The sequence below is a fragment of the Aotus nancymaae genome, unplaced genomic scaffold, assembly GCF_030222135.1.
Source record: "Aotus nancymaae isolate 86718 unplaced genomic scaffold, 86718_ANA_hifiasm-v0.15.2.pri h1tg000011l, whole genome shotgun sequence".
In the NCBI taxonomy this organism is placed as follows: domain Eukaryota; kingdom Metazoa; phylum Chordata; class Mammalia; order Primates; family Aotidae; genus Aotus; species Aotus nancymaae.
In genome coordinates, this window is record NW_026988422.1 from 88,802,844 (window position 1) to 88,823,028 (window position 20,185).

Below are 20,185 nucleotides of genomic sequence, written 5' to 3' on the forward strand. Positions count from 1 at the left end.
TAATTACATATTGAGTACAACGGACACTTCTCGGATGTCAGTGCACTGAAATCTCAGAAATTACCAAGAAAGAATTTACCTGTGTAACCAAAACCACCTGTTCCCCGTAAGCTATTGAATTAAAAATAAAAAAAGAGAGAGACAAAAAAGAAAGCCTGGGAGCCCAGATATAAACCGACTGCAAGGTGGAGTTCTCCCGCAGAGCCTGCACTAGGGGAGTGTGGAGGGAAAATGTAGGATTGGAGCCCCGTCATAGAGTCCCCGTCGGGGCACTGCCTAGTGGAGCTCTGGGAACGGGGCTGCGACCCTCCAGACCCAAGAATGGTAGCGCCACCAGCAGCTTGCACCCAGAGCCGGGAAAAGATACGAGCACTCAACCCGTGAGAGCAGCCAGGTGAGCTGCACTCCGCAAAGCCCTTCGCACCAGTGTGCTCCGCGTGGGGGACATGGTGTCAAGCATTATTGGGAGCTTTAAAGTTTAATGTCTTCCCCTCAGAATTGTGTGGGGCCTGCTGCTTCTCCCCTCCTTTTTTGGCCGATTTATTCCTTTTGGGGTGGAAAAGATCACCCAATTCCTATCCCATCTCTGTATCTTGGAAGTAGCAACTTGTTTTTCATCTTACAGATTCGTAGGTGGAAGGAGCATGGCTTGGGTCTCAGAGGAAACTCTGGGGTTTGGATTGAGTAGGTGCTAGAACAAGGTGAGACTTTAGGGCACTACTGAGAAGGGATGATTGTATTTTGCAATGTGAGAGGGACATGGGATTTGGGGGGACAGGGTGGAATGACATGCTTCGGATGTTTGTTCCCTCTAGATCTCCTGTTGAAATGTGATCCCCAGTGTTGGAGGTGGGCCGGGTGGGAAGTGTTGGGGGCATGCCGTGGACCCCTCATGAATGGCTCACTCCTTCCTGTTGAAATGTGATCCCCAGTGTTGGAGGAAGTGTTGGGGGCATGCCGTGGACCCCTCGTGAATGGCTTGCTGCCTTCCTCTTGGTGATGAGGCAGTTCTTGCTCTGTTAGTTCACAGGAGAGCTGGTTGTTTAAAAGAGCCTGGCACCTCCTCCTTCCCCGTCCTGCTCCCTCCCTCACCATGTCACATGCTCTCTCCCCCTTCAGCTTCTGCCATGGCTGTAAGCTCCCTGATGCCCTCACCAGAAGCAGATGCTGGCACCAGGGTTCTTGTACGGCCTGCAAAACCACAAACCAAATAAACCTCTTTTCTTTGTAAGTCACAGAGCCTCAGGTATTCCTTTACAGCAGTGGAAAATGGACGGACACAGCCAGTACTGTACCACCCAAGCATCACGCAAGCTACACGCCTCCTCAGCATCGTAATGTTCTACAGGCACCAAGTGAGCTCGGGTGGAGATGAGCATGGCCTCTCCTCCTGGTGCCCACCCTGATAGCTGGCATGAGCTGTCTTGTGGATGGAGAGACTTGGTAGCCTGCCCAGGTTCTTCCGACAGCCTGACAGCCTGTGGTATCTCACGATGAGCTGTCATACAGCTCTGTTATCAGCTCTGACAAGCCTGGCCCTCAGGGTCTCTCTCCAGCAGAAGCCACCAGGCTGTGGGTGCCATGACCCACCTCGCTCTGCCAACATGCCCCCGGCTGGCTCCCCACCTGCCCCACAGCTTCTGCCCTTGGAGTGGACTCTGGCCCGCCTCACTCCCTGGGTGCTGGACGGGTCAGTGGTTGGGCTGGCTGCCTGCAGGAGATGAGAGGGAGGGTGCTGATGCTGAGCCGTGACGCTGGCTCTCTCCTTGCAGGGTTGCCTGGGGCTTATTGCCCTCCTCAGCAGACAGCCGAGGAGCCTCTGTTCCTGCAGACCTCACAGCGGCTCTGCCTCCTCCTCCAGTGTGTGTGGGGGCGCGGCTGGTATTGTAGGGGAAGAAGCATTTTTCCCTCTTCTACCCATCTCAGGCTCATTAGCTGGAGTCCTGTCAATTAGATGAACAAGATATTAACAACAGAAGACAGTTTACTAGCATGGACGTTACGCCTCCACGCGGGAGCCGTCAGCGACGAGAAATTCAAAGGAGTGGGTGGCACGTGAGCTCACGGAGCATCTGGCAAATGGGCAACCGTTTTTACAGAAGTGGCAAGACAAAGGAAAGGGGCTGTCAGCCTGCAGGGCAGCAAAGCGTGGGAAGCAGACGTCCAGGGAAGCCCACGGAAGATAAAAGGGGCTGTCAGCCTGCAGGGCAGCAGCAAACCGTGGGAAGCAGACATCCAGGGAAGCCCACGGAAGATAAGTCGATGATTTGTTGTGTGGGTTCCTCTGGTGCCGTCTCTGGGCTGATGAGCATCTGGAGTTGTCTCCAAGGATCAGGAATCCTCCGCTTTTCCTGGTAGGAAGGGAGTGGGCAGAGATTTTTTTCTTCGGTATGCTTCTTTTGCATTGTCTTCAGCTCAAAATTATTCTTGTTTGAAAGTGGCATATCCTGCTACTCTTGGCTCTGCTGGGGCCCGCTCAGGCCTGTGTCCCGGGAGCTCTTGCACCGAGCGCAGACCTCCGCCAGCAAGTCGTCCCTCCATTAAATCCCTCCAAAATGGGTTACTTGGAGGTGCGAGCCCGCAGAGCGTTGCTGGAGGCATGTGGGACAGGGGCTGTCAGGCGTCTTCATTCACTAAGTCGTTATGAGGGAATTCCTGAAGCTGGGTAATTTATAAAGAAAGCAGGTTTATTTGGCTCATGGTTCTGCAGGCTGTACACGGACCATGGTGTGTACAGAGACCACATAGGGAGAGGGGAAGCCGGAGAGAGGAGAGACGCCAGGCTCTTTTCAACAGCCAGCTCTAGCAGGAGGAAGAGTGAGAACTACCCTCAAGGAGCTCGTTAGTCTATTCGTGAAGCATCCGCACCCCAAATCCAAACACCTCCCATCAGGCCCCACCTCCAACACGGGATTGAGTTTCAACACGAAGTCTGGGAGGGAGGCAAACATGCAAACGATAGCAAGCGTCCTGCAGGGACTCCCTCCCTCCCACTTAACTTCAAGCCTCAGTGGGTGATGGAATTGGTGTTTGGTCCCGGTAGGATTTGCACTGCCCAAGCCTGCTATGTCTTTAGAATTGGAAGGTCCCCTTCACCTCCAGGGTGTATTGTGACCAGGGCACCACCAGTGCCCACTGAGGCTTGCCCCTGCAGCCTGGTCACAGAGGGTGAAGGTGGAGTCACTGCCCCCCACCTCCCACGATGGTGTCCCAGCACCCATGGCAGAGGCCACAGAGATACCCAAGGACACTTCTGGGTCAGAAGGGGTGCCACTGACGGGGTGAGCTCCGTGTCTGTAGCAGGTAGAGGTGCTGAGATTTATAACAGAATGAACTGAGTTTTTGGCAAATGCAAGAAGACTGTCCACATAAGTCCTTGAGAACTTGGGGAGCAGAATGAGCAGATAAAAAGAGGAAGCCCAGGTTTATGCTTTGGTCCACTGAATGAAATAAGCTATGATTAAGTGCTGCTGCTTCCAGGGCTGAAGTGCATGCCCTGGGCAGTGACCCCAGCAGCAGGGCCACTGGGCACTTGCACATGCCCTGAGGACAGGCTCTCCCTGCACACTGCTGCTGCTGCTGGGGGCCCAGGGGATCACTCACCCTGCCCACCACAGCCAGCATCTATGCGAGCCCCCGGAGTCTCATCACTGCTATACTGGCCTTACAAGAAATGCTTAAGGGAGTCCTATACCTGGACACGCAAGGACGATCTTTACCATCATGAAAACACATAAAGTATAAACTCACAGCAGCACAGCAAACACAAAAAATGAGGAAGAAAAAAGATGCAGAGAACCAGCAAGCCGCAACGATAAAGAATAAGAGAGAAAGCAAGGGACGCAGCCAATCCAGAACAACAAGAGAACAACTAGAGAACAACCAACAGAATGGCAGCGATGCGTCCTTGTGTGTCAATAATAACCTGAATGCAAACAGATCGAATTTTCCACTTAGAAGATATAACTGGCTGAATGGAAAAAAACCCAGACTCCACCACAAACTCACAGATCTGACAAGTACATTTAGTACAGTTGCAAGGTACAAAATCAATATATGAAAGTCAGTAGAGTTTCTATGCCCCAATAATGAACTCGCTAAGAAAGAAACCAAGAAGGCAATCCCATGTACAATAGCTACAAAAATCCACATAAATAAATTTCACCAAGGAGGTAAAAGACTTCTGCAAGGAAAACTACAAGACACTGATGACAGAAATTGAAGAGGATGCAAACAAATGGGAAGACCTTCCACGCTCAGGAATTGGGAGAATTAATATTGTTAAAATGACCACACTATCCAAAGCAATCTACCGACTCAGCGTAATCACTATTAAAATATCAATGTCATTTTTCACAGAAATGGAAAAACAATCCTAAAATTAATATGAAACCAAAAAGAGCTTGAATAGCCAAAGAAACCTTCAGGAGAAAGAACGAAGCTGGAAGCATCACACCACCTGACTTTAAAACATATCACAAGGGTATAGGAACCAAAACGGCATGGCATTGGTATAAAAACAGACACAGACCAATGGAATAGAATAGAGAACCCAGAAATACAACCACATATTTATAGCCTACTGAGTTTCAATGAAAGTGTTACGAAAGAACAGCCTTTTCAATAAATGATGCTAGGAAAACTGGCTATCCACATGCAGAAGAAGAAAACTAGGCCCTGAGCTCTCACTGAATAAAAAAAGCAGCCAAAATGTATTAAAGACTTATAAACATGAGACTCAAAATTATAAAATGAATGGAAGAAAACATAGGGAAAACACTCCGGGACATCGTCATAGGGGAAGATTTTATGGCTAACACCTCAAAAGCACTGGCAACAGAAACGCAAATACGCAAATAAGACTATATTAAACTCAAAAGCTTCTGCACAGCAAGGAAACAGTCAGCAGAGTGAAGAGTCAACCTTTGATCGGATGAAATTCTTTCAACAAGGGACTAATATTCAGAATATACAAGGAACTCAACAATAACAAAAAATCCCATTAAAATGGGCAAAAGACATTAATATGCATGTCTCAGAAGAAGACATGCAAGTGTGACCAGCGTGTACATGGAAAAATGCTCAACATCACTAATGATGGGGAAATGCAAATCAAAATCGCAATGAGATAGCATCTTACCCCAGTTAGAATGGTGACTCCCGAAGACACAAAGTAACAGATGCTGGTGAGGATGTGAGCAAAGGGGCGTACTTGTTCACTGCTGGTTGGAATGTAAATTAGTACAGTCATTATTGAAAACAGTATGGAGGTTCTTCAAAAAATTAAAACTAGAACTACCTTATAATTTAGCAATTTCACTGCTGCATATATTTGTAAAAGAAAATCAATGTTTTGGAGAGATACCTGCACTCCCAAATGTATTGCAGCACTGTTCACAATAGCTAAGATAGGGTATCAAGCTAAGTGTCCATCAATGGATAAAAGAATAAAGAAATGTGGTGTATATATGTAATGGAATACTATTCAGCCTTAAAAAACAATGAAATCCCATTATTTTCAGCAACATAGATGGAATGGGAGGTTATTACGTTAAAGTGAAATAAGCCAGGCACAGAAAGACATATATCATGTGTCCTCATTCATATGTGGGAGCTAAAAACGTGGACCTTGTGGAGGTAGAGAGGAGAATGGTGGTTGCCAGAGATTGGGAAGGATCACTGGGACAAGGAGGAGATGAGAGAGATTGGTTAATGTATACAAAAATACCGCTGGATAGGCCGATGTGGTGGCTCGCGCTTGTAACCCCAGCACTTTGAGGAGAGGGAGGTGGATCACCTGAGGTGAGGAGTTTGAGACCAGCCTGGACAACATGGTAAAACCTCATCTCTAGTAAAAGTACAAAAATTAGCTGGACATGGTGGCATGTGCCCGTAATCCCAGCTACTTGGGAGGCTGAGGCAGGAGAATTGCTTGAACCCAGGAGGTGGAGGCTGAAGTGAGCCAAGATTGCACCACTGCACTCCAGCCTGGATGATAGAGCAAGCCTCCATCTCAAAAAAAAAAATATATATATATATAGTTGGATAGAAGGAATAAGTTCTAGTGTTTAGTAGCACAGTATGGTGACTATAGTTAACAATAATTTATTGTATATTTCAAAATAGCTAGAAGAGAAGATTTGAAATGATAACTTTTGAGGTGATAGGTATTTTAACTACCCTGATTTGATCATTACACATCCTAGACATGTATGAAAGTATCACGTGTGCCCCATAAATACATTAATGTAAAATTATTATGTATCCACAAAAATAACAAATTAAAAATTCGGTTATTTATGAAAGAGTCTGTGGATGGGAAGGCCACACCTGCAGTCAGACCTTGGCCGTCTTCCTTATCATCCAAATGTTCTTAGTGTCCCGTCTTGTTTGGGTTCTGAATAAGTCAGCTTTTCCACGCCCTCCCTATAATTTTTGGATTTTCTCTATTCTTTTTAAATTTTTGCTTGCAAAGCCACCAATTCTCTGACCTAACCTCTTTTCTCTAATTAATTAATGAAGGGAGCTAATAGTAGCCACCAGACTCTTCATACTCACTCGATTTTGCAATCTCTCACCCTAGAGCTGCAGGCTGAGTAGGCAGGGACTCTGCCTCTCAACTTTTAACAGCCGATTTAGTAAGGCATGACAAGGATCTGCAGCCCTCCAGCCTGACACCAGGTTTCCCGCTAGCTACCTCCCTTCTTCTAAGGCAAGTTATTTTATTTTATTTTATTTTTTTGAGATAGAATTTCATTTTGTCGTCTAGGCTGGGGTATAGTGGTATGATCTCGGCTCACTGCAGCCTCCACTTCTGCAGGCTCAGGTGATCCTCCCACCTCAGCCTCCCTGGTAGCTGGGACTACAGGCATGAACCATGGAATATTTTTTGTTACAGCTTCACACCTCTTCATGGTGCTGTCTGACTTACTCACATTACTCATTGAACAGAACTGGTAACAGGTCTGCATGTGATGGCACTGGGAAACAGTCTAGCAGGAGGTGAAGGAAGGAGAGAAACAGGCATGGGTGAGTTCTAGCAGTCTTTTTCAGACTCCTTACCTTTGATATTGACAGTGTAAAATCTAATGTTAATGAAATATTAGCAAATGGAATCCAACCATGTATAAAAAATAATATACCCATTGGGATTTATCCCAGGTATGCAAATGTGATGGCTGATTTTACTTGTCAACTTAGCTAGGTCTTGGAACCCAATATTTGGTCAGACATGAATCTGGATGTTGTGAAGGTATTTTTTTTTAGACAGAATTAACATTTAAGTTGTTAGACTTACATAAAGCAGATCATCCTCCAAAACATGGGTGGGCCTCATCAAATCAGTTGAAGACTGTAAGAAAAGACAGACTGAGGTTCCCTGAGAAAGATGGAATTGTGCCTCTAGATTGTCTTTGGACTCAAGCTGGAGCATCAGCTCTTTCCTGGGTCAGCTTCCACACTGCAGATTTTGATTTTGGACTTGCCAGCCTGCACACCCATGTGAGCCAATTCCTTAAAATTCTCTCTCTCTCTCTCTCACACACACACACACACACACACACCCATCATATTGGTTCTGTTTATCTGGAGAACTCTCAGCAATACAAGCAAGGCTGATTGGACTTCAAAATCAATTAATATAAGCTTTCCCCTTAAAAGCAAATTAATATAATCCATCTCTTCAAAAGTTTAAAGAAAACTCATGTGGTCATAGCAATAGATTACAAAAAAGCATTTGACAAAATACAACTCCATTCATCATAACAACTCTCAGCAAACTTTGAATAAAGGGGAATAGCCTCAAATTGATAAAGGACAACTATGAAAAACCTCCTGCCACCACCCTTCACGGTGAGAAGCAGCATGTTATTCCCCTGAGGTTGGGAGCACGTGGGTGGGTCCCCTTTCCACTCCCATTCAGCACCATGCTGGGAGTCTAGCTAATGCATTCATCATGAAAAGCAAGCATAAGACATACAGATTGGAGAACAAATGAAGCTGCATTTGTCATCGGATGACGTGATGTCTGTGCAGAAAATCCCAAATAATCGACAAAAATCCCCTCCTGGAACTAGTAAGTGATTACAGCAATGGTGTACTTTGATTTGTTCCCGCCCAAATCTCATATTGAGATGTCATCCCCAATGCTGGAGGTGGGGCCTGCTGAGAGGTGTTGAAGTCACGGGGGCGGATCCTCATGAATGGCTTGGGCCAGCCCTTTGGTGATGAGTGGCGCCTCCCCCTGCAGAATCTCTCTCCTGCTTCTGCTCCAGTATTTCTTTATAGCAACGCAAGAATGACCTAACAGCACATTTGAAGGATGTTAAGTTTAACAGACAAAAGCCAATTTTTTCTTATGTACCAGCAATGAGCAATCGGGATTTAAAGTGGAAAACCTAATACCATTTACATTAGTACCAGAAATTGAAATACTTGGGTATGAATCTAATAAAACACATACAAGATGTATGTTAGGAAAACTATCAAACTCTGATAAAAGAAACCAAAGACGATCGAAACCAGTCGAGAGATATTCCACATTCATGAATAGAAAGACAATATTCTTAAGATGTCAGTTCTTCCCCAACTTTATCTATACATTTAACACAATCCTAATCGAATTCCCACAACATTATTTTGTGGATGTCGGCAAACGGATTCTACAGTTTATATGGAAGGAAAAAGACTCAGAAGAGGCAACGCAATTTTGAAGAACAAAGTTAGGGGATTGACTCTACTGACTCTTCCCAACATCTGTGCAAGACTTTCTGTAACGCCACAAAAATCAGGACAGTGTGGAACTGGTGAAAGGATAGACAAATCAATAGAACAAAATTTTCTGAAAATAGACTCCCATAAACACATTCAACTGATCTCCAACAAAGGAGCAAAGGCAGCTCAATGGAGAAAGGGTCATCTTTTAACTAAATGGCACCAAAGCAAAAAAAAAAAAAAAAAAAAATCTAGACACAGAACTTATGCTTTTCACAAAAATTACTCACAGTGGATCATAGACCCAAATGTAAACCACAAAACCATGAAACTTTTAGAAGATAACAGGAGAAAATCCAGATGATCTTCGGTTTGGCAATGAGGTTTTAGATATAACACCAAAAGTACAATTTGTAATAAAGAAAAATTCATTACCTGAGCTTTATTAAAATGAAAATAAGTCTGCATGTGAAAGACACTGTCAAAGGAATGAAAAAGGCAGGCCACAGACTGGGAGAAAATATATATCTGATAAACGACTTGTATCTAAAACACTTAAAGAACCATTATTAAATTTCAACACTAAGAAGACAAACAGCCCAATTTAAACGTGGGCAAAAGATCTGAATAGACACCTCACCAAAGAAGGCTTGCAGATGGCAAATAAGCACACGAAAATATGCTCCACGTGAGGTGCCATTGGGAGGACGAATAAAAACAGCAATGAGCTACCACTACCAGATATAGGATGGAGAAAATCCCAAACAAAACAGAAAGCCCTCAAAGTGAAATGCTGTGGAGGATGTGGGACAAAAAGAACTCCCTTTCATTGCTGGTGGGAACACAAGATGGTGCAGCCACTCTGGAAGACAGTTTGATGGTTTATAAAAGATAAATCTAATTTTACCATACAACCACACTCCTAGGTATTTATTCAAATGAGTTGAAAACTTATGTCCACACAGAAATCTGCACATGAGTTTTTATAGCAGCTTTGTTTGCAATTGCCAAAACTTGGAAGCCAGTAAAATACCATTCACATGTGAATGGGTCAGTTAACTGTGGTACATCCAGACAGTGGAATATCATTCAGAAATAAAAAGTGAGCTATCAAGTCTAGCCATGGTGGCTCACACCTGCAATCCCAGAACTTTGGGAGGTTGAGGCAGGAGGATCACTTGAGCCCAAGAGCTCTATATCAGCCTGGGCAATATAGCCAGATGCCATTTCTACAAAAAATTAAAAAATGGGCACAATGGTGGTGCCTGTAATCCCAGCTGTGTAGGAGGCTAAGGCAAGAGAATCGCTTGAGCCTGGGAGGTTGAGGCTATAGTGAAACATGGCCACACCACTGCACTCCAGCCTGGGTGACAGAGTGAGACCCTATCAAAAAAAAAAAAAAAAAAAAAAAAAAAAGAGCTATTAAATCACAAACCACATGGAGGAATCTTATATACATACTACTAAGTGAGAGTAGCTGGTTGGAGAAGGCTAAATACTGTATGTTTCCAAACTATGTGATATTTGGAAAGGCAAAACCAGAGAGAGTAGAAAGATCAGCAGGTGCCAGAGTTTGGGGTGAGGGGTGAGGAATGAATAGTGAAATACGGGGTTACTCTTCTGTATAAAACTGCCATGGTGGATAGGTGACATTGTGCATTTGTCAAAACTCATGAACTATACAACACAAGTAGTGAACCCTAATGTAAACTGTGGATTTCAGTGAATGATAAGTTATCAATATCGGCTATCATCTGTGACAAATGTGCTGCCCTGGTGCACAATGACTGTATAGAGAGACACTGGGTATGTGAAAAGTCTAAGCCCTTTTTGTTCAATTTGTCTGTAAACCTAGCACTGTTCTAAAAAAAGAAAATCAATTAAACAAACAAAAACAAAAAAATCGTCATGCTAGGCACAAAAATGAAAGAACCGTGGACAGTAGCTTGGACACCACGTGTCTGCCCAAGGCAGCACCGTGGACAGCAGCTTGGATACCACGTGTCTGCCCAAGGCAGCACCGTGGACAGCAGCCGACTGTCCCGGGTGTTCCTAAAAGACAAATATGGAACAGTGGTTGACTTCTGTGGACAAGATGGCATCAGGAACAGGAAAACAGCCTTACTTATGGGAGTTTTTTTTTTTTTTTAATTTTTTGAGACAGAGTCTCGCTGTGTCACCCAGGCTACAGACATGCACCACTATGCCCAGGTAAATTTTAAACATGTTTTGTAGAGATGGGGTCTTGCCCTGTTGCCCAGCCTGGTCCTAAACTTCTTGGCCTCCCAAAGTGCTGGGATTACAAGTGTGAGCCACCATGCCTGGCTCACAGGAGGAGGGTGGGTGGGGAGGTGAGGAATCAGAAAGTGCATATTGGGTGCAGTGAACACTGCTTAGATGATGGGTGCCCTAAAATCTCAGGATTCATCTCTACCACTGGATTAAGTTGGCCTCCGATGTTGAATTCTACCAGGAACCAGCCAGAAGCATATGAAAATCACCTCTGGAAAATGATAATATCACTTTAGGCTCAATGGCTTAACCCAATACTTCTGGATACAACATCCGGCACACAGGCCCCAAGAGCCAGACATGCAAGGAGACGCAGGGCGAGGAGGAACCACGGAAGCGGAGATGAGCAGGGGCTCCAGGCGCAGCTGTGGGATTCCCAGATGAGGATTTCTTCATATTTTTTATTCCAACAGTTGTTGGGATACACGTGGTTTTGGTTACATGGATGAGTTATATATTTTTATTATTTCTAATACTATTTTAAGTAATAACATGTAATTTTTGAATATTTTGCTTTTTGTTATTTTGAATTACTTTTGAATCTTTGTATATTCTTCTGGATGTTTCTGCTCCTCCTCTGGGACTCCTGCGCAGAGACTGGTGGGCCCTGTGACCTCCCTCCTCAGCCCCGTGTCACTCACTGTCCTGTGGTTCCCGGGAAAACACACAACCGCCCCCCAGCCGAGTCCCTCTGAGGGCTTCCTATCCCCACAGAGTGAAGTCCGCGGCTGGAATCGGGGCCCGCCTGGCCCCGTGCAGTCTGGCCTCTGGCCTGTCCTTCCAGCCCACTCCTTCTCAAGCCCACCGGCCTTCCCACAGCTCTTGAACTTGGCAAGCACGTTTCTGCCCCGGACCCTTCCCCCCATTCCTTCTGCCTGGGATGCCCCTCTCCGTGGTCCGTGTCCCCAAGGATGTGTCCTGGACACCTGGCATCGATGGCCACAGCCTCACCTGGCACTGTTGCCCTTTACCGAGTGTTTACTTCTTTTTAATGCTTTTTTCCCCTCTTTTGTTTTCTTGTTATTTGCGTCATCCGTTCCCCGTCGAGACCTCAGTGCTGCAGCGCAGGCTCGCTGCACGTGTCCACCTTAGCACGTGCCCGGCCTGCGGTGGGTGTTCAGCGACGTCACACGGGAAGCTGCATTGACTGTTAACCATTTCCGTGTCTTCTATCGGCTATTTGTGTCTGCAGCGTGCCAAAGTGAACTCTTCTTCCCTTTCACCGAAAGCTTCTTCAAGGTCGAGTTTGTCACATTCGTCATGTCTTTCTCTTTGACATTCATTTTCTGGGACTCCGTGATAGTTTTAGGTGGTAACTGGGGTAGGCCACGGTACCCAGACACCTGGGCAAACACCAGTCTGGATAGTGCGGGTGAAGCTTTAGATGCTCTTAACATTTCAACCAGTGAACTTCGAGAAAGGCAGCTCATCATCCACCACGTGGGTGGGCCTCATCCAGGCAGCTGGAGGCCTTAACAGAAAACAGACGGTGGTCCCCCAGGAGGAGGCGTTCTGCCAGCAGGCTGGACTGCGGACGGAGCAGCAGCCTCAGCTCTCCTCGGTCTCCAGCCTGCTGGCTTGCCCGGCAGATCCTGGACATTCGTCTCCATGGTTGTGTGAGCCGATTCCGTAAACTCTCCCTCTCGCGTCTCTCCTCCGCCCACACCCGTGGCCGTGGCCCCACGCCCAGCCCTGTCTCTGTCCACGGCACATCCTCTTGGCTCTGCCTCTCGGGAGCCCACGCGAATAGACTCTCTGGCGTTAGATTCTCGGGCCACTTTCTTTCCTGCGGGGTTTACTTTGTTTTTCTTGGTGGCTCTGTCCTTGTAGACGCTTTATTTTTCCCGTGGGCAAATTCATCAATCTTAGTTTCCCCTATTCCGGGTCTCAGCTTCATTCTGAGAAAACTCTCGCTCACCCCACGAGAACACAGATATTTTGCCCCACCTTCTTCTGGTCTGATTACTGATGTGTGTCAATGCTGGTCCTTAATATGCTTTTTGTCCTTACAATGAGAGCAGAAATCCTTTCTCTTTTCTCTTGCACTTCCCCAATTCTGTTTTGCGTTCTTGTCCCAACCAATGTTTTCTAGAATAAACTTGGCAAGTACAGACCCGGCTGTGGCCACAGCCACAGACATCAGGGCCTTGGCGGGAGAGGTGCAGGCCTCTGGAAGGCCTTTGGGCTGGAGACTATGGCCTGGTTGCTGTCCAGGTCTTGAGAGGCCTCTGTCCCCAAGTCTAGTGGGGCAGAAAGGACTCAGACCCTTCCCCCAAAATACCAAGTGAGAGTAGCTGGGTTGGTCCCAGGCAGGTGGCTGGCAGTGAGTGGCAGGGTCAGGCCAGGCTTGTCAAGTATTGATTTAGCTGTGGGAGGCACACATGTCCTGTTTGTTCCCAGCTGGAAACAGATGTTTCTGCCCTGAGTGCCACCTCAGAGGGTGGCGTCCGGGCCCAGCAGGCTGCGGTGACACGGGTGAGCTGCAGAGCGTGAGGGGGCGAGCGCCCAGGCCCCTGTCACGGGGCTGAGTTATGGCCGTGGCTTCGGTGCCGGGAAAGCTGTAAACACAGCCCTGTGCGGGGCCCTGGGCCACCTGCGGCTGTCACATGGCCCCAGCAGACAGATTTCTGTAGTCCGTCAGGACTCAACGGACGTTTATGTAACATGAAAAGGGGAAGTGGAGCTGGAGGCAGCTCACTGAGTCATTCTCTTGGAGCGGTTCTGTTGGCTGAAGGTTCAGGAAAACAAGTGTGGCTGAGGCCGGGGCTGTGGACATTTGGGCAGGTGCACAGGCTGTGCTGGGTCAGCCCCGGCCCTAGAAAGCGGCGCAGGGTGGGGAGTTTGCTGGGGACAATGTGCGTTGCATCGTGCATTTTAGGGCATTTTCTAGGTATGATTCCTAGACAGAAACAAAGCTCAGATACAGACCATCTGCCCGACACCAGGTTCCCACGGTCCTCAGGGAATCACAGGTGACGGGCTCTGGAGCCCGAGACGTCTTCCCGCCTCCCAGGGGGCCTGTGGACGGGGCTCCCTGCAAATTCGAGGCCCAAGGGACAAGCCAAGAGCTGCCTCCTTGGGGACGGCGGGGCGGCAGCTGTGATAGCACGTGGAGGGCTTCGTGCTTAGGGCAGAGGCCTGAGCGGCTTCCTCCGCTGGCCGGCAGCTCTGAGAGCGCGCCCGGCCTGACTGTCGATTCGTCCTTTCACCGGGAGGGCCGCCGTGGCTGGCTGTGCTCTCGGGGAAGGTGATGGTGAGGCGCCCGCAGTGCAGACGGGTGTTGGGAGCCAGTTACACTCTGAGGCCGGGACCAGACCTGGGGGCACTGGGGCTCCAGCCTGGCTGAGGGCAGTGGGTCCGGCCTGAGAGTTCTGGCTTTGTTCTTGGTGCAGTGGGTACCTCTCTGTGGGTTTGAGTGGGCTGCCCTGACAGATTTATGTTTTAAAAAGACCACACGGTCTGTGGGGTGGGGCGGGGCTGGAGGGTCAGCAGGAGCCTCTGGCTTTGGGGTCACAGCACTTTCTCCTCTGTCTCACGTCTCCTTCTGCCTCCCTCATATGACACCTTTGATCACATTCGGCGCCACCCAAGGAACCTCGGCCCCTCTCCTCATCTCAAGGTCATTGACTTGGTCACAACCGCAAAGTCCCTTTTGCCATGTAAGATCTGAGAGTCACAGTTCTGGGAATCAGGACACTGCTGGGGCCTGACTTAGCCAACTACCCACCTTCAGTTGTGCTGGTTCAGATGCTGTTGGAAATCGATGCTCCGTGCCACAAAGAAAGATCAGCACTGAGACAAAGGACCTTTCAGCAACGCAGTGTTTACTTCCTGGACTGCAGGAAGGGACCCTCGCTAGCCATCGTGCCACAAGAGTACAATGAACAAAGGAAAACACACAAATTTATTCCTTATGCATTTGGGGTCATCCTTCCTGCTGTGTCTGATCTCCGTTGGCTGGAGCCAGACCTCACGATCTAAACTAAAACCCGATTGGCTAACAACTTAACACTTTTCTAAACAGGTGAAAGCAATGGAGAGCTGGGCATGCCTGTGAGCACGTCCAGCACAGATATCCTGGTTAAAGTACAGGACACAGGATGTACTAGGTGCCTGTAAGCCCGGCGTGTCTAACAGCTACATAGGACAGGGCTTCACAAAGTTACGAGCACACTTATTCTTTAACGAGAAAGGAAGCTTTAAACAGGAGCTTTCCTACTTCCCACCGATGTCTTGAGTAGGAGGCACATAGCTGACTGCCAGTGTCAACGCCTGGGATAAAAGTGCACATTTAGGGGCAGATGTGAGTTGAGAGCATGAACAGAAGCTATTGGCAGCCACAGTATTGATGAGGCTCCTGCTTCACTCTTTCTCACTGGCCGTGGAGTTTTCCGCTGGGTGTTCTGCAGTTTATTGAAACAGTTTCCTACTTAGGAGCGTGTCATTTGTTTTCAGGTCTTCATGCTGCAAAGCACATTGTTGTCCACGTCCCTTAAAATACTTGCTCACCTCTATTTGTAGATTAAATTCAGCTCCGCACGCCGTGGGGCCTTGGGAAGCACAGTCACGGTGGAGGGGCAGGCGCGTCTCGCATGGCAGCAGATGAGTCTGGTTCTTTTCTATCTTGTTTTATTTATTCCCTAAATCTATGCTTTCAAACAGCCTTTAAAAAAGCTCCAAATTAGACAAAATTTTTTTGCAATAAAAATAAATTGTAAATGACTTTCTTACAATTTTTAAAAGTAAAAACCACATCTTATTTTTTGTGGTGTACTTTGTAAACAGAATTATATATATTAATTAGAATTTGAACTCTTGGTCACCTTAATTTCTAGCAAGCAAGTTTTAAACATTTGACACGTGTCACTATTTTATACATGAGAACAATTTTCTAATTTTTAAAAGCACGTTTTACCGTAACGTAGTTTTTATGTATATTAATAGACCCAAATAAATTTAGTCTTTCTATGAAATTTCTATAAAACTTGAGAAGCCAAGAACAAACATTTAGGTTCAGCAATTTGTTTCACTTTTCAAAATCTTATTTGGAAACGGCCCAGACATTTAATGAATATCTATTATTTAACTAAAGATAACATAACCTTAAGATTTTAAATTATATAAGAATTTATTTAGAAACATTTATTTCTTTACATTTATCTTATTTATTTGTTTTGGAGACGGGGGTCTTGTGGAATTGCTCAGGGAGACCTGAACTCCCGGGTTCAAGCAATCCTTCTACCTCAGCGTCCTGGGCAGCCAGGACTGTAGGCGTGTGCCACGGCACCAGGCTTAATTATTTTTAACAATTCACCTAGATTACTTATGAAAACTGAGATATTAGATAAAGCTAGTCATCATTTAAAGTTATTTCCATTTTAGCCATTTTTATAGCCTGTGACTATCAGATGTTCACTTAGGTGAGAAAGTTAAGTGTATGGGTACTTTGTCGACGACTCAGAAGATACAGCTGTTTTTATTAAACCAGCAATATTAAATTAGTTTTTTTTTTTGAGATGGAGTCTCGCTCTGTCGCTCAGGCTGGAGTGCAGGGGTGCTATAGTGGCTCACTGCAACCTTTGCCTTCCCGGTTCAAGTGATTTTCCTGCCTCTGCCTCCCACGTAGCTGGGATTATAGGTGCGCACCACCATGCCTGGCTAATTTTTGTTTTAGTAGAGATGGAGTTTTGCTGTGTTGGCCAGGCTGGTCTCAAAGTCCTGACCTCAAGTGAGCTGCCCACCTTGCCCTCCCGAAGTGCTGGGATTATAGGTGTGGGCCATCACAGCCAGCCAGATTAGTCTATAACTCTAAATTTTCCTGTATGTAATTTGCACATTAGTTAAAAAATGTGCACAAGGATGAGCCTAATATGTAGCCAGCTGGAGTCCCAGAGAACTTGGCGTGCCTTAATATTTAGAAATCATTCCCCTTCTCATGAATCCCTTGACGGTGAAGAACGTTCCCCAGATCTGATGAGGCCACGCTGGAGCTCGGACTGCTGCTTTGATGGTGAGCCAGCCTGTGCCCGCCATGTACAACATTTATTTCGTTCTGAAAAGATTTTTAGAAAGAAGCAGAGGAAAAGAGTGGAATCTTTTACAGATATATGTAACCACAGCAGAATAAGTCAGATAAGGGTCCTCTCAAAAGAGTCGACCCAGGCACGCAGATCCAACCACGTATTAAAGGGGGCACGCAGAAAGAACCGGTCGCCGCGCCAGAGAGGACGTCCTCAGAGACGGAGTGCAGACTCTGAAACCACAGAGCTCGGACCAGAGCGTCTGCACGCCAAACAGGACTTGCCAGAAAAGGCAAAAAGTCTTTTCTCATCGCAGGAGGGACGTAAGGTCCTTTGTTAAGGTAGTCTGATAAGCAAAAGAAACCCCAAGTAATATTAAAAAAGTGTCTTCCAAAAAGAGGCAGGGTTGGCCTGAGAGAAGACTGAGTAGGTCAGAAAAAGGGGGCCGGGGAAGCTGAGAGCGAAGAAGGCTCAGGTGAAGACTGCACACCAGCCCGGGGTTGCTGACGTCTTCCAGCAGTGATCCCGCTCCACACCCCACTTCGGACTCCATGGATCTCACCCTGAATAACAGAGACAAGCTCTCTAAAAGGAGAAGGCATTTACTTGGGAATAGAGCATTGCAGTGGGACGTGTGCCATGGTGAACTAAGCTCGTTCAGGGAGGTGGACGGAGACCAGGGCTCTCACAGGAAGAACGAGGAGGGTTACGTGATTGCTCTGAGATATGACCCTTGGCCACAAGGACCAGTGACAAAGGCCACACCAGTCTGAGATTGTACGGGTCCTCCCAGAGGCATTTTTTTGTGTAAGGTTGTGATGGCCTTTGTGCCAGTCGCGGTTTTGTGGAGTCCTTTGCGATAGTTCTTGTTATCAAGTGTTTGTGCACAAGAACTCTCTGCTCTTCTTGGCCTTCCCAGGCTTTATTTGTCAGGACTTTTTTTTTTTTTTTTTTTTGAAATACAGGTGACTCCATTTTGATCCTGATGACTTCCACACACTACAGACATAGTGGCTTAGAAAAAACAGAAACTTATTTCTCACTGTTCTGGAGGCTGAACGTCCCAGACCAAGGCTCCAGCAGACGGGTGTCTGGTGAGGCCGGCACCCCGGTTCACAGAGGGCGTCTCCTCACAAGTGAGTAAGGGTGAGGGAGCTCTCTTGGCTTCTCTTATAAGGGTGCTAATCCTCGTCACGGGGACACCAGTTTTGACCTCATCGCCCCCAAAAGCCCCATCTTCTAATTCATTACATTGCAGGTTGGCATTTCAGGGGAAACGTGTGGATGTGTGAATGTGTGAATTTCAGGGGGACACAAATGTTCAGCCCAAGCAGATGGTAACAGGAGGGCCGACCAGTAGCCGGGCCCTGCTGAGCCCCTTTCAGATGGGATTTTATTTACTTCTCACCCACCCTATCTGACAGGTGCATTTTCACCCCATTCTGATGAGGAGATGGAGGGACGGGGGTTCAGGCTCTCGCCCACAGCATGCAGACAGTAAGAGGTGCAGGCAGAGACACAGAATGGGCTCCACATGCAAGGTTGTTCCGGTGCCACTTCTCATGGTGTGTGCCTGCGTAAGTGTGCATGTCTGTGTGTATGTGCGTCAGGAGCATGTGTGTCTTTGATGCCTGTGTGCACATGTGTGTGCGGGTGCGAGCCCATGTGTGCACATGCAGATGTGTGTGTCCACAGACCTTCACATGCATGCCTGTGTGTGTGTCTATGCCTGTCTGTCCATGCCTGTGTTCCTGTGTCCATGCCTGTGTGTGTGTCCATGCCTGTGTGTGTCCATGCGTGTGCTTGTGTGTCCATGCCTGTGTGTGTGTCCATGCCTGTGTGTGTGTCCATGCCTGTGTTCCTGTGTCCATGCCTGTGTTCCTGTGTCCATGCCTGTGTGTGTCCATGCGTGTGCTTGTGTGTCCATGCCTGTGTGTGTCCATGCGTGTGCTTGTGTGTCCATGCCTGTGTTCCTGTGTCCATGCCTGTGTGTGTGTCCATGCGTGTGTGTGTGTCCATGCCTCTGTGCGTGTGTCCATGCGTGTGCTTGTGTGTCCATGCCTGTGTTCCTGTGTCCATGCCTGTGTGTGTCCATGCTGCGTGTGTGTGTCCATGCCTGTGTGTGTGTCCATGCCTGTGTGTGTGTCCATGCGTGTGCTTGTGTGTCCATGCCTGTGTTCCTGTGTCCATGCCTGTGTGTGTCCATGCTGCGTGTGTGTGTCCATGCCTGTGTTCCTGTGTCCATGCCTGTGTGTGTCCATACCTGTGTTCCTGTGTCCATGCCCGTGTGTGTGTGTGTCCATGCCTGTGTGTGTGTCTATGCCTGTGTGTGTGTGTCCATGACTGTGTGTGTCCATGCCTGTGTGTGTGTCCATGCCTGTGTGTGTGTGCCCATGCCTCTGTGTGTGTGTTCATGCCTGTGTGTGTCCATGCCTGTGTGTGTGTCCATGCCTGTGTGTGTGTGCCCATGCCTGTGTGTGTCCATGCCTGTGTGTGTGTGCCCATGCCTCTGTGTGTGTGTCCATGCCTGTGTGTGTCCATGCCTGTGTGTGTGTCCATGCCTGTGTGTGTCCATGCCTGTGTGTGTCCATGCCTGTGTTCCTGTGTCCATGCCTGTGTGTGTGTCCATGCCTGTGTGTGTGTCCATGCCTGTGTGTGTGTGTCCATGCCTGTGTGTGTGTCCATGCCTGTGTGTGTGTGCCCATGCCTCTGTGTGTGTGTCCATGCCTGTGTGTGTGTCCATGCCTGTGTGTGTGTGCCCATGCCTCTGTGTGTGTGTGTCCATGCCTGTGTGTGTCCATGCCTGTGTGTGTGTCCATGCCTGTGTGTGTGTGTCCATGCCTGTGTGTGTCCATGCCTGTGTGTGTGCATGCGTGTGGCTGTGCTGCATGTTTGCAGGTGCACAGCTGCATATGTATGGCACGTGTGTGCCTCTCTGCTTATTTCTGAGCTGTACGCATGCGTATGTGTGCATAGACACTTGTATGTGTGTGGCTCTGTGCTTATTTGTGAGCTGTGTGCGTGTGTGTGCATGTACAGGTGACTGTGTGTGCTTGTGTTTGGTGTGGGGAGGAGGGTTCTCAGTCCATTAACTTCAGAGCAGGGTCTCTGCTCGGTTTTCCTTGCCGTGACAGCTGGCTGCCGTGTTCCCTGTTGCTGCT

General features: G+C 47.6%; 1 gene segment (V, D, J or C); it reads right to left on the reverse strand.

Moving 5' to 3' along the window:
* LOC105730120 (Ig alpha-1 chain C region-like) overlaps positions 1-20,185 on the reverse strand; it is a 103,013-nt gene that overhangs the window by 57,008 nt on the left and 25,820 nt on the right.